This window comes from Triticum dicoccoides, chromosome 4B (assembly GCF_002162155.2).
Source record: "Triticum dicoccoides isolate Atlit2015 ecotype Zavitan chromosome 4B, WEW_v2.0, whole genome shotgun sequence".
Lineage (NCBI taxonomy): Eukaryota > Viridiplantae > Streptophyta > Magnoliopsida > Poales > Poaceae > Triticum > Triticum dicoccoides.
This window is the reverse complement of record NC_041387.1, coordinates 97,385,129-97,400,700: the sequence shown is the minus strand read 5'-3', so window position 1 is coordinate 97,400,700 and position 15,572 is coordinate 97,385,129.

Genomic DNA, 15,572 nt, shown 5'->3' with positions numbered 1-15,572 from the left:
AGGAATTTGTTCACCCACCGTATTATTTGCTATCAAGAGAGAAGCCACTAGTGAAACTATGGACCCTGTGTCTATTTTCCATCATATACGTTTCCAATCTTCTATTTTCCATCATATAAGTTTCTGATCTACTATTTTGCAATCTTTTACTTTCCAATCTATAAACCAAAAATACAAAAAAAATTACTTTACTTTTTGTTTAGTTTCATCTATCTTTATAAGATCTCACTTTTACAAGTAACCGTGAAGGGATTGACAACCCCTTTATCGAGTTGGGTGCAAGTTGTTTGATTCTTTATGCATGTATTAGGTGATTTGTGTGTTGTCTCCTACTGGATTGATACCTTGGTTCTCTAACTGAGGGAAATACTTATCTCTACTTTGCTGCATCACCCTTTCCTCTTCAAGGAAAAACCAACACAAGCTCAAGAAGTAGCAGCGGTCAGTTCTGTCTTACCTTCTCGAGCTGAGGGAACTTTCCATTGTTGTATGATTCCACATGGCTACGCTATTGTCGTGGTGGATGAAATAATGGAGGGGTTTGAGGGGCTGGAGCTTGAATACCCTATAGGTGAAGGGCATATTCTTCTGGAAAATGCCTTAAGGAGTACCTATGTATGGAGAAAGGAGAATATCAAGCTTCCAGGCGAGACGCCGCTGATAACCCACAACTATAGGGGATCGCAACAGTTTTCGAGGGTAGAGTATTCAACCCAAATTTATAGATTCGACACAAGGGGAGCCAAAGAATATTTGCAAGTATTAGCAGCTGAGTTGTTAATTCAACCACACCTGGAGATTAATTATCTACAGCAAAGTGATCAGTAGAAAAGAGTATGATAGTTTTGATAGTAGCAGCAATAGCACTAGTAACAGTAATAGTGATAGAAGTGATTTTGTAGCAAGTGTAATAGTAATAGTAGCAGTAGTAACTTAGCAAGATCAATATGAGAGAAATTCGTAGGCATTGGATCGGTGATTCATTGGATGATATTCATCATGAGACAGTCATAACCTAGGGCGATGCGTCACTAGCTCCAGTTTATAAATATATTGTAGGCATGTATTCCGTAAATAGCCATACATGCTTATTGAAAGAACTTGCATGACATCTTTTGTCCTGCCCTCCCGTGGCAGTGGGGTCCTATTGGAAACTAAGGGATATTAAGGCCTCCTTTTAATAGAGAACCGGAACAAAGCATTAGCACATGGTGAATACATGAACTCCTCAAACTACGGTCATCATCGGGAGTGGTCCCGACTATTGTCACTCCAGGGTAGCCGGATCATAACATGTAGTAGGTGACTATAACTTGCAAGATCAAATCTGGAACATAGATATAATGGTGATAACATAAACGGTTCAGATTTGAAATCATGGCACCAGGGCCCAAAGCGACAAGCATTAAGCATGGCAAAGTCATAGCAACATCAATCTCAAAACATAATGGATACTAGGGATCAAGCCCTAACAAAACTAACTCGATTACATAACGAATGTCATCCAACTACTCATCGACCAGCGAGCCTACGAAGGAATTACTAACACCCAGTGGGGAGCATCATGGAATTGGCGATGGAGAAGGGTTGGTGATGACAAAAATCGAAGATCCCCCTCTCAGGAGCCCCGAACAGACTCCAAATCTGGCCTCTCGATGAAGAACAGGAGACGGCGGCGGCTCCGTCTCGTGGAACGTGATAATTCTTTCTCCCTGATTTTTCTGGAAAAATAGGATTTTATAGCATCAGTTCAGGGTCTACGGTGCCACCTGGTGGGGACAACCCACCTGGGCGCGCCTGGAGGGGGTGGCGCGCCCTGGTGGGTTGTGCCCACCCAGGTGCCCCCTCTGGTGGTTCTTGGCTCCCGAAATTATCTTCTATTGTATAAAAAATCCTCGCAAAGTTTCGTTCCATTAGTAGTAGATGCAGGCAGGAATCAGTCTACTAATCTTGGACATGATGCCAATATAATGATCATTGCCTGGATATCGTCATGATTATTCTAAGTTCTATCAATTGCCCAACAACAATTGTTTTCCCGCCATTTGCTGCTTTTCTCGAGAGAAGCAACTAGTGAAACCTACGGGCCCCGGGTCTATTTCCATCATATTTTCCTTTGCTTTTATTTTCAGAACTATTAAACCAAAAATATGAAAATACCTTGCTGAAATTTATTTGTTTTGCGATCTATTTATCCTATCTACCAATTTTATCTCACGTTATTTTGCCTATCTTGAGGCGTCGTACCTGAAAGGGATTGACAACCCCTTTAACACGTCGGGTTGCGAGTATTATTTGTGTGCAGGTACTGTTTACGTGGTGTTAGGAGGTTCTCCTACTAGTTCGATAACCTTGGTCTCATCACTGAGGGAAATACCTACCGTCGCTATACTGCATCATCCCTTCCTCTTTGGGGAAATACCGACGTAGTTCTAGCAGATATCAGTGGAGTAGCAAGACTTCTTATGAACTATCATGTCTTGCTGTTTATCTAAGTAGTAGTCACTAGTCAGTGTTTGAATGTTGCATATATCGTTGTTTCGAACTGTTTATTGTCTCGAACTGCTGGTGGGCTAAATGAGGGCATCCCCATTCTCCAGTGTTCAGAGTATATCTCCTTTTTTTCAAGTTATAATTTGAGCTCAGTGTCTCTTCGATGATGTACACTTGTTTGGGCCAATACGGTGTTGTTGAATATGGGCCGAGTAGTAATGTAATCCTGAACAGTTCAATTATGACTCTCAGGCCGGGCTCTCAAAATATCCTAAAAAAAGGTCGGGCTCTCAAAAAAATAAAGAATAAGGACTCTTAGGCCGACATGTGGGTGCCACCTGTGTTTTCGTATGCTTGCGCGCCGAGAGCATATTGGCGCGTGTTCAAAATTCCAGCTACCTTTTCATCCCCAATCTCTCGCCCCTCCCCCACCTCTGGAATCCCGATTCCTACTCCAGTTCCCCATAATCCCCCTCGTGTACTCCTTGTACTCAAGCGCACTATCATGTCGCTAGTCAACGCAGATCTCCAAGCCAGAGATCCTGAGGTCCGTCCTGCCTTTGGGCACTGTGTGTTGTCGCTCAATAGTGGCATGCATGGCGGTGCTTGACGACCAATTTGTCAGCAAAGTGCTGATGCTTACCATCAATGGTGACCGGCCTCCCGTCTCGCCGTACAACCTTGTCAAAGCTCTTGGCATTGCGCATGGCATCCAAATAAGTGACTTGCTCATTGAAGTCTGTCCGCCACTGGCTTTTCTTCATCCGGTTCTGGAAAACTTTCGACTGCAGTCGTGGTCTCGAATCTTCCCGTTGTTTGTTCTGCGATGGCACACTGGTGAGCTTTGATCGGTGGCACCCAGGATGGGGCTCGGCGCCCTCTGACACTACAAAAAAAGACACATCCGTGACATTTTGGGCCGAAGGAAATTTTTGCTGTCATACTTATGACACTTCTATGACGATAATTGTGACATAACCCGGTATCATCATAGATGTGGTGGGCTCCTACTTCTATGACGAAAAATCATGACAGAAAATGGGCTTTTCGTCCTTGGCGGGTCGGAGACGCAGCTGCATGACATTCTTTGGGCCGTCCATGACGGAAAAAACCATCGTACAAGCGAGGGCGAGGAAAATATTGGGGAGTTCCCGTTTACTGTGGGTGGTCGGGGGCCGAGCGATGCGCATTTCTCTTGTACATGTACGCGCGTGGGTGCAACGCATTAGGCTCTAACTGAACCCGAGCGAGGCGTCGCCTAACTGAACCCGTGCGATTGCACTGCAGGCTACGCGTTACTGAACCCGAGCGATCGAGCGATTCCTTCGCTACTGCTGCTAACTGAAGCCGATCGATGCTGCCTCTGGATGAACAGTGAGCGTTGCTGGGGGTGGGGGGGTTGGATGAACAGGACCCCATGGTGTTGCCGCTGGATGAACAGGACCACGATCAATCGAGCCGGATGGGCGTGGATGAACAAGACCCCGTGGAGGGAAGCCTGAGCAGTAGCCGGTGGAGGGATGGTTGAACAGTAGCCGAACAGTGGCCCATGGAGGGGTGGTTGAACACGACCCCGTGGAGAGGGCTGGTTGAACAGTAGCCGGTGGAGGAGCGCGCGGTGGAGGCTAGATGAACAGGAGCCCGTGGATGAACAGTCGCAAGTGGAGGCTGGAGAGGTCGTCGGTGGATGAACAGTAGCCCGTGGATGAACAGTCGCAAGTGGAGGCTGGAGGAGGTCGACGGTGGATGAACAGTACCTCGTGGAGGCTGGAGGAGGCCGAGGGTGGAGATGAACAATATCCCATGGAGTCCCATTTTGCGGTACGCCACACCCCTCCCGATGAACAGGACCCTCGTTTCGACAGTAGCGCTCCAACACAAGTCCATTTCCTCCGTTTTGCGGTACGCCACACCCGTCCCAATCAACAGGACCCCATTTCAACCATAGGAGGTCCAACAGAAGTCGGTTTCCTCCATTTTGTGGTACGTCATACCCCTCCCGATGACATGATCCCGTTTCGACCGTGGCCCGTCGAACACAAGGCCGTTTCCTCCGTTCTGCGATACGCCAGGCCTCGTTTCCATAGGCTATTCTGTCCAAGCCCTCCCGATGAACACGACGACGCATTCTGTTCTGACCCAAGCGGTTGGCTCCCCATGAACACGACGACGACGCAGTTTCTCCGTTCCGACCTAGCCATGTACATGAGCCCTGGCCGTACGTATGCGCGAGTAGGCGCTCGAGACCCCGCCCGTATGTACGTACGTGGCCGTATTTCCTTTCTTGCACCTTGGGCGCTGTACGTACGTGTACATGCTACGTGCAGGCCTCTACTATGACACGTGTGCACCTCTACATCGACCAGTATGTACGTACACATTCGCGACCAGAATGACAATGCTACATACGCTTCGACCAGGTGGGTCCCGACTATCAGGCACTTCCTTGCGTGCGAAGATGTAGCTGGTGGGTCCTAGCAGTCAGGGGGCGAATCATTTTTACCCCTTAATATGGATGCACTTCCTTGCATGCAAAGATGTATTTGTTGGGTCCCAGCAGTCAGGGGGGAAACGTTTTTTTTTGTGAAATACGGTGGCCCGTCCGGTGGGTCCCTGCTGTCAGGTGGAGGAATCATTATTTTGTGCGTAATAAGGAGGCACTTCCTTGCGGCTGCCATGGACCCAGCTGTCAGCATCTCCACGTACAGTACTCTTCCGATGGAAGTCGTTCCTTGACCACATTGACCACGCCGTGCTGAGAGCACCAGGGCGGTGGACGACGGCGAGGCCTAGGAAGGGGACGACGTGGAGCCATGGAAGACGCGACAGTGGATGCCCACACGGAGAGGAGTATGAGGGTTCACTGGTTCGGCTGCGGTGTGAGGCTGTCGTTGCCGCAGAATAACAGGGGGTGTGGGTGAGTAGAGGGATGGCCTGGCTAGCGGTGGGAGTAGTAGGGGGCGGTGAGGCCTTCGCGGCATCACAACCGGCCACGGGAGGCAGGAGCACGCGGCACGACCGGCGTTGGTTTGTGTGGTTGGAGCAAGAAGACCAGAGGTTGAAGACGCACAACAACCATTGGATGGACATTGTATGGTCACTGGAGCTAGAATCGTTCATATTGACTAAGTTGACAAATCCCTCCGTCCCCATCAACTTAGTAGGCCCACAAGTCAGCCTCCCACTATGGTGGGTCCCAGCTAGCAGGGGGTATTCATTTTTTTTGTGCGTAATAAGGAGGCACTTCCTTGCGTGCAAAGATATAGCTGGTGGATCCGACCTGTCAGTGGGGGGAACGTTTTTCATGAAATATAGAGGCCCTTCCAGTGGGTCCCGGCTGTCAGGTGGAGGAATCATTATTTTGCGCGTAATAAGGAGGCATTTCTTTGCGGTTGACCGTGGACCTAGCTGTCAGCCTCTCCACGCATAGTCTATTTCCGATGGATGTCATTCGTTGACCACGTTTACCACTCCACACGGAGAGCATCCAAGGTGGTTGATGACGGCGATACCCCGGACAGCAATGAGCCGGAGATGGGAAGACGCGGGAGTAGAGTCACAAACAGATAGGTGTACGAGGGTTAACTGGTTCTGGTGCAGTGTGGTTCGGCAATCGGTGGAGAAGAACAGGAGGTGTGGAGGGGTGGATGGATGGCCTGACCAACGGTGGGGTAGCGCTTCACAAGGAAGCGTGCTAAGCAGAGCTGCTAGCAGGAGGAGGCGAGAGCAAGTGGTCCCGGCGGTGCTGGAGGAAGAAGACGAGGGATTGAAGATGGATGCCGGTCGTTGGATGTAAATCCAATGGCTAACGATGTCAGAATCATTTGTTGACCAAGTTGACAATGACTTGCATTGGCTTCGACCTATTGGCCCACATTTCAGCCTCCAAAAATGTGGCACGTATTCACCATTTTTTCAGAATTTACAACCTTTTTTGCGGGTTAGAATATAGTCAAGTTGATCTTCTTTTTTAGAATTAAAGTCCATTAGTTGGGCTGGGTGAACAAATAATGTAGCGTCCATGCGGCCCATTTATTTTTTACCTAAACAATTATAGGCCATTTGCACTTTCTTGAAATATACGATTTTGCTGGGCTGATTCTAATTATAATGTTGGGTTGGGCGCAACAATGTTATCAAAAAATAAACAGGGGCTGAGCATATTGTTATAAATATATCTAAATATTAAGTGATTTGTCATTACATTGGTCCTTAAATCTTACCAAGCTTTTGTACACAATCTCCAGGATTTTCGTTGCCAAAAAAATCTAGGATTTTATTGTTAAGAAATTATTTTTATAAGTTAATAAGATGTGGGATATTGTTTTCTTACATATGTAAGTATCTGTTAAAAATATGATGACAATAACAATAATATATAATAACATATAAAATAATTTAAATATGTATAATATAGTTAGAAGGGAAACATAAGTTGGACCAGGCGTTCCTATTCTTATATACAAAAATAGAAAAGACCTCTGCGTTTTCTTCAAAAAAATACATAAATTGGGCTGCCAATGTTTTAGGAAAAATAAAACCTCGAATGGGAGGTCCATAGGCCGGTCAATACATGAGGCCCTCAAGAAAATAAAAACAGGCATGTCGTGGGCTGCGCATGTTAAAAAAGAAAGCCTAGATGGGGCAACCCAAAACCCAGCTGATACTTGCTGCCCCAATGATAATAAATGATACCTGCCAGCTCCCCAGCTTCATTGTGAATTTATCTCCTATAGTAACTATGTTGAAGCACCTAAAAAAATGTAACTATGTTGACAAACCCATGGGCCCCAACGTCCGTATAGCATTAGGAGGAAGTATATTTTTGATGAGGCACTTGCTTGCGTACGGCCATAGACCTGGTGGGTCCCGACTGTCCGCCTCTCCACGTATAGTCCTCTCCAGATTCCTCTCGTTTGTTCAACATGTTCACAATGGCATACAACGGCGCCATGGCGAGCACACAAAGGCGCAGGAGGACATCCGCCCACCTGAGGAAGTGCCTTATTTGTAATGGAAGTACCAAACTAGCCCGGTGGCCAAGTGACATTACCCGACAGTTGTTCCGCCCGGGTTCGATTCCACCTGATGCAGGGAAAATATCTCCAATTTTTTTGCCACTGCCATTATTGACATGTGGGTCCCCGTTGTCATCTACGCACGCCATGTCCAACACTTTCAAAAACTTCGTCCCTCATTTTTTCTGTTTTTCGCACACTCAACATTGTGTGGGCATTTTGAAAATAGCATATCTTTTTGACCGTGCATCATATGAAGATGTGCTATGCATGAATGTTGATCAGCATGATGTTAACTGGCTGGTAATTCCATTTTCTACCATGAATAAAACTTCCAACATGATGTTAACCCTGTTTTGAAAAGGCTGTGTTAATATAAATGCTCTTCCTCTGAAAGTTACAGTTTCTTATCTGAAACTGAACTTGCAGTTTCTTATCTGAAACTAAAACTCGCAATTTGTTCTCTGAGAATCACATTGTCTGCACTTTTATACTCCTATGAAACTACATTTTTTAAGTGCTAAAAATAGATCTCTAGAATTCATTCATATGCTCAATATTGCAAATCTGAAATTCAAAAGACATTCATATCTGAAAGTACTCTCAAAATACACAACACAAAACACAATTCACAACTGCAAATATTGACAACCCTAAGCTCCTCCTGAACATTCAAAACCTTCCCGACTATTGGACTGGGGGGCAGTCCCCTCCTATTCCTCGGCGGTAGACAACCTCCCCATGAGACGATGTGAACGACGAGGGAGAGGATGACGGGAAAGCGTCGTCGGGCCAACTGCTTTTCTCCTCTTTCAGTTGGGTTCGGTCGACGAAGACTCCACCTGCTCGCTCTGGCACGACACCCTCAAAAACGGCACACTGTAGATGCTCGATCCTTCAATCTCCGGTGGATGCTCCATCTAGGATCGATACTCCCACCACTGCTCCCTCATTATCGGATTCGGTGAATCTATTTTCTCCATGGCCCAGAGGAGCAGCTCCATGTCCTCCCGTGCGACTCCCTTCAGGAGTATCGCCGCCTTTTTGCTCTATTGCAGATATTTGGGCATGGATGTCGCCGTCGCCGCTAGTTGGTCCTTGTTGTCAAACCAAGACTGTATCACCAACATCCTAGCTAGCTTCACAGGCTCGCCATATGCGATCCTCACGTATCGGTTGTACACCTCCATCGATCTACTTCTCCAAATCACCTTCACTCACTGGCGGTTGTTTTTGAATGGAAGAGGACAGGAGCAGTGCTGGTTTTGGATCAGAACAGGAGAGGAGAGACATTCTTCTGGAACCAGTAGCACGTCACTGTAATCAATCCACACAATGAGGTCGCGACAACGCCTCCGCATGTGCTACGTGGCTTCATGAACTGTAAGAGAGACACTGTGTAGCGTGCCATTGGAATTCTAATTTACGTGTTTTGGACATACTTGAAGTACTAGTAAGGTACACGTGCATTGCACGCATCAGATTTGGCAACCAAATTATGAATATATACCACACTATAGCATGTAAGCTCTGAGTCATATATGCCTTATGTAGACCTTCATTTAATTCTTATAGTTCATCTCATTCAAAATCAATTAGTTTTTATAAAAAAGCTAGGGCCTCTTTGATTCGTAGGATTTCCAAAACGCGGGAATAGGAAAAACATGGGATTAGAGTGGAATGTTGTCTTGAATCCTACAGGATTGTACGAGTGTTTGATTGTGCATAGAAAAAACACAGGATTCTTTCAAATAGGTTTGAGTGGATGGGATGTTTCCTATGAAATCTAGTGCAAATGAATCATGTGGAAAAATCCTATGGTTTACAATCCTACGAATCAAACAACCAAGATAGGAAAAATTCCTAAGGATTAGACTCCTCCAAAATTCCTTTAAGAATCCTTTGAATCAAAGAAGCCCTTAATCTATTTTATGATTCATGGAATTGTGCATTGTAAAGCATAAAGTAAAAACAAATAATGGCAATTCAACTAGAAAAAAAGTTTGGGCAGTTATGATACGGAAGATTCTAGAACAAAGGAGAAGCGCTTGTATTTTGAGGTTTGTGCATTATGCTTAAGTTCAACCATGGAGTCTACTAGATTGTACATGTGGCAAAATCTGGTGGGGGCTAGAACATGGTGCGAGGGGCCAGTTGAGGGAGACTATGAATGACTGCACAAGTGCGAGATCGATATTTAAAGAGAGGGGGCGAGAACGTGCGTTGTTGCATGCAGTGGCAGAGCCATGAAAAATAAATGAGCTAGGGGGCCAACCATTGCTAATCAATTTAAACCATTTTACCAGCAATTGTCTAATGATCACATTCATATTAGCCTCGATATATAGTGATGTTAGGGGGGGCAGGGCACTTGCTGCCCCCTGTCTTCACCATTGTGCACGCGTCTGAGAGATGAAGCGGAAGGCATGGATGATGAGAGGGGGACGTTGGATATATAATTAATGTGGAAGTATTTCCTATATAGAGAGGTATAGATTGATCGATGTGGACGTGGGAAAGAGGGTGAGACCTCACTAGATATATAGATTGATTGGTTTGTGTGGAAAACTGTGAAAGACCTAGCTATATAGACACACACATAGAGGAAAATCGATCGTTGCGCATGCACGTGAGAGATAAAGAATGCCTGATATGATGAAGAGGGGGAGGTGTGTGTTTGTGCCTGCATGGGAGACCAACCTGAAGAAAAAGATTGCATGCATGCGATGGATAATGCTGACTACTAGTGTGTGTGCATGCATGCATGAGAGAAAGTTAGTGGTACAATTATAAAGAGAAGACGACTATGTGGGTGTAAAAGACTAGGTGAGGTCATAATCAATGTAAAGTTGAATTCAAATATTTGAATAAGAGATCATGATGTTTGAAACCCATGCATGCATGAATATAACAGAGATATGCGCGGTGTGGTTTGGAAATGAGCATGTTGTAATGTATACACATTGAACAAGGTTAGACTGATTTGAATTTGAGATACTAATGGTAGACATCGTTTGTCCACATTGCATCTGTGCATGGATACACTATTCTAATTGGAGATGATGGGTGGCTTTCGCATCACATATCTATATTTATACCCCTATATATATTATATTTCATATTTTTTATATAGTGTGCGGATAACTTTAACTTTGAAAGATGGTCGTTGGATGAGGCCAATCCAATGGTGCAGAGATGGCAAATTTGAGCACTACTAGCCATTGGATATCATCTAGATTCCACCAGATTTTTCCACATGTACAATCTAGAAGACTCCATGGTTGAACTTAAGCATAATGCACAAACCTCAAAACACAAGCACTTCTTCTTTGTTCTAGAATCTTCCATATCAGAATTGCCCAAATGTTTTTCTACATGATTTGCCATTATTTGTTTTTACTTTATGCCTTACAACGCACAATTCCATGAATCTTAAAATAGATTATATTTCTTATAAAAACTATATGATTTTGAATGAAATATACTATAAGAATTAAATGAACATCTACATCATGCATATATGAGTCAAAGCTTACATGCTATAATGTGGTATTTATTCATAATTTGGTTGCCAAATCTCATGTGTGCAATGCACATGTACCTTACTAGTCTAAATGGTGTTTGTGTGTGTGTGTGTTTTGTGCGTGTTAATCACATTGTACGTAGTATATCATACATGGTTTAGATTCCGAACATCTAGCTAGAGCATAGATGTACTATGATTTGAATTCAAAATAAAATGGATACATATATTTTAATTTGAGATCGTATGTACATGTAGTTCGTATTTATATAGGAATTTACTTCTCCTATATTCATGTCATGTGTTGTGAAGATAATATTTAGATGAGTGTATAACTAACCCGAGTACAATCCCATTCAAACAGGGAAAATGTACTCAAATTTAGTCCATATGCTAGACAACACACATTGTTTTTTTATCACTGAGGGAAGTGCAAATTGTTTTTGTACTGTACACGTTATGTTTGTTGTCCCATTTCTTAGTTTTTTTGTTGTATTTGAATGCATTTCTAGTAAAACGGGACATCGCTATCTCTAGTGATCAGGTGCGAATTATCTTTTTTTCGGGTACATGTTAAGCTTATTCTCCCGAAATTTGAAGTCGCGCCTTGTTATGCCGAAATTTCAAGCTAGCGTCTCTGTCTATCGTGCTGCAAAACTCCCACCTCTTCAACCCGTGTCTTGTTACCCCGAAATATTTAAGACATATCTTTGTCTCGTTGTGCTCCGACAACTCCCTCCATCTCAACCCGCGCCTTGCTATTCCAAAATTACAACGCGTGCGAAAACTCCCACCTCCTGTGAAATCCCGACACGTGAAATGCCCGTGATACCCCTGAATCGAAAGAACAGCCTCAAATCGGTGGGGGTACTTTCGTAACTTACCCCACATTTCAGACAAGCGCGTCCCTAAGCCATGGTTCCCCACTCCCATCCCATCCGCCCACCCATTCGTACACCGAGGCTGCGAAAACCCGCGAAGCCCCACACCCTCCTCCGTCCGCCACCCAGCCGGAGCCTCTTCCCCGACGACGTCGTCCACAGCAACACCTCGACGTCCCTCATCCACCATACCGGATGAGGATCCGTCGTCGATCTCGTCATCCCGCCGGTTCAGCCACCCCATCCTCCACCTCCAAGGAGCTGCCCCGATGTTCCCCTCGTCTTTCATGCCACCTCCATTCCCACACCGCCGTCTTCACTTGCACCATTGGAACAACAGCATCATCACTATTTCCTCAGATGAAGCTGCGGAATAATCGGTGCCACCAAAGAGGTTGCACACTAATCACCACATTTTCTTCTTGATTTGATCTCACAATGCTGCCGGCACTCGGTCCCGAGCCGACACGGCGCGGCTCCATCCACGGCAGCATCGTCGGCCACTTCCTCCATGGTGTCGCTCCCTCGGCGGTGACGTCCACATCAGTAGGAGCTGCTGTTGCTTTAGCTCTTGCTCACGCTACTGCTCTGCTCTTGCTCTCGGTCCCCTGCCTGGTTTGCTTTTGCTAGTGCTCTTGCTCACGCTGCTGCTCTCGCTCTTGCTCTTGCTTGCGATGCTGCTCCGATTTAGCTACACTTCAGTCGACTAAATCGACTTTTGGGTCAATCGATTTTCAGGGGGTGGGCGGGGGCTTGCCGGAGTTAACGTCGATCGCCTCATGTACCTTGCACTGATGGTAGTTGCTATTTTCAGGGGGTGGATCTAGTGTTTAACGCCGACCGCCTCATGTACCTTGCACTGATGGTAGTTGCTATTTAGTTGACCTGGCGACGAGCGGGTTAGACTAAAGTTTGGCGACGAGCTGATAAGCAAGTACAAATCTTACAGAACACAAACATGAAAGAATATTACATAATCTAGACTAAAGTTTGGCTAATGCCTACACATTTCAGACTAAAAAAGATAAGTGCCCCGTAATCCCTTTCTTGTCCCTTGATACGTCTCCAACGTATCTATAATTTTTTATTGTTCCATGCTATTATATTACCCCTTTTGGATGTTTATGGGCTTTATTTTACACATTTATATCATTTTTGGGACTAACCTACTAACCGGTGCCCCAGCCTGTATTAATGTTTTTTTGCCTATTTCAGTACTTCGAAGAAAAGGAATATCAAACGGAGTCCAAATGGAATTAAACCTTTGGGAGCGTGATTTTTGGAATGAACGTGATCCAGAGGACTTGGAGTGCAAGCCAAGAAGCAGCCGAGGCGGCCACGAGGGTAGAGCGCGCCCACCCCCTGGGCGTGCCCCCTATCTCGTGGGCCCCTCGGGCGGCCACCGACGTACTTCTTCCTCCTATATATACCCATGTACCCAAAAAACATCCAGGGAGCCAACGAAAAACAATTTCCACCACCGTAACCTTCTGTATCTGCGAGATCCCATCTTGGAGCCTTCGCCGGCGCTCCGCCGGAGGGGGAATCGACCATGGAGGGCTTCTAAGTCAACACCATAGCCCTTCCGATGAGTTGTGAGTAGTTTACCACAGACCTTCGGGTCCATAGTTATTAGCTAGATGGCTTCTTCTCTCTTTTTGGATCTCAATACCATGTTCTCCCCCTCTCTTGTGGAGATCTATTCGATGTAACTCTTTTTGCGGTGTGTTTGTCGAGATCCAATGAATTGTGGGTTTATGATCAAGTTTATCTATGAGAAATATTTGAATCTCCTCTGAATTCTTTTATGTATGATTGAGTTATCTTTGCAAGTCCCTTCTAATTATCAGTTTGGTTTGGCCTGCTAGATTGATCTTTCTTGCCATGGGAGAAGTGCTTAGCTTTGGGTTCAATCTTGCGGTGTCCTTTCCCAGTGACAGAAAGGGTTGCAAGGCACATATTGTATTGTTGCCATCGAGGATAACAAGATGGGGTTTATATCATATTGCTTGAGTTTATCCCTCTACATCATGTCATCTTGCTTAATGCGTTACTCTGTTCTTATGAACTTAATACTCTAGATGCAGGCAGGAGTCGGTCGATGTGTGGAGTCGGTCGTGGGCCCCTCGGCCTGTCGGTGTACTAGAGTAGGGGTACCCTAGTACCCCGAACCTGTGCATGGGCAGTTGCAGCGCCCCGCGGCAAGGGCTTGCCGGGTGACCGCCAAGGTACTCCATGGCTCCTTTGGAACCATTCAAGAACAAAGTATTTAAGTCAAGAAGACAAGGCCCCGGCAAGAGGAGCTTGCCGAGAAGGCCAACCGAGGCATCTCAAGGAACTTGCCGCGATGCGCCACGCGTCCCGGCAAGGCTCGGCGAGCGACAAGCTTCCGGGCGCGACAAGACCACGACCGCGGCAAGCGGCCACTCTGCGCCCACGCTCCAGCGCATCCACCAACGTGTCGCCCTGGGGGCCTTTCCAGGCACGCGTGGCCGAAGGCTGTGCAGCCAGCGGTAAGCGGTGGCATGCGATGCTGACAAGATCGCCATCGTGGCGGACGGTGGCGCCCATGATGGTCCTTTTCTACACTGTTAGGGCGACACAGACGGGCATTTAATGCCCTTGTCCCCTGCCGTCAGGGTTAGGTAGAAAGCACTATAGAAGTAGTAGTACCAACCACCTCTTGTTTTACATTTTTACCCTTCTCTGCATTGCCACCTGTCGGTGACCCCTTGTGCATATAAAAGGAGGCCCATGCGCAACGTAGAAGGGGTTCGGTTCGACTAGTTCGGAAGGCTCGGATCATTTCGAAGCCGGAAAACACTTAGCTCTCTAGAGCAAGAACACAATACAATCAAACAAGCAGCAGTAGGAGTATTATCTCTCCGGAGAGCTCCGAAGCTGGGTAAACTGCTCGTGTGCCTCGCCTCGATCTGCTCTTCGTGCGACCTCTGCCCCCCGCCGAACCGAAAGGGGCTCGGTCCGCCGGTCCCATAGGTGTTCGTGGATCAGTTTCCCCGACATCTTTGGCGCACCAGGTAGGGGGCGTCGAGATTGTGTGAACCTGATCCGGCGTTCACACGAGCTAGATCTGAATTTTCTTCATCAACATGCCACCGAAGAAGAAGGCTTCGGAGGCAGCTGCTCCGTCCGCGTCGATCTCACCGCCACCGGAACAAACGGGTGGTGGGGTTGACACTGGTGGAAGAACGGACATCGACGAGGAAGCTCACGGTGCTGCCAGGTCCAAGGACAAGGCTGCACAAACACTGGTGTCTTCGCATCCGCCGCGTCCCTCTCAGGAGGCGCAAGACCGACAGCGTCATGGTATTCGCAGTACCATACGCTTGTTGGACCAAGATCAAGATGGTGGGTCTCGGGACGCTCAAGACCAGCATGCACGCCAACATGCTGGCACGAGTGAGGCACGGTCGCTTGGACGGGATACTGCCTCTTCTAACGTAGTTAGAAGTCCGAGCATATCCCGCTCCTCGCACCGTTCGCCACTGCCGCCCACCACTCCAGCGGAAGCTCTAGCACGAGCTCAACTGCTCCTGGATTACCCTCCGACGTCGGACAAGATCGACGAATGGAGGGCCACCATTCAAAGTCTCATCGGCTACGCCAACGGCGACACTCCCCGGCAGCCGAATACTT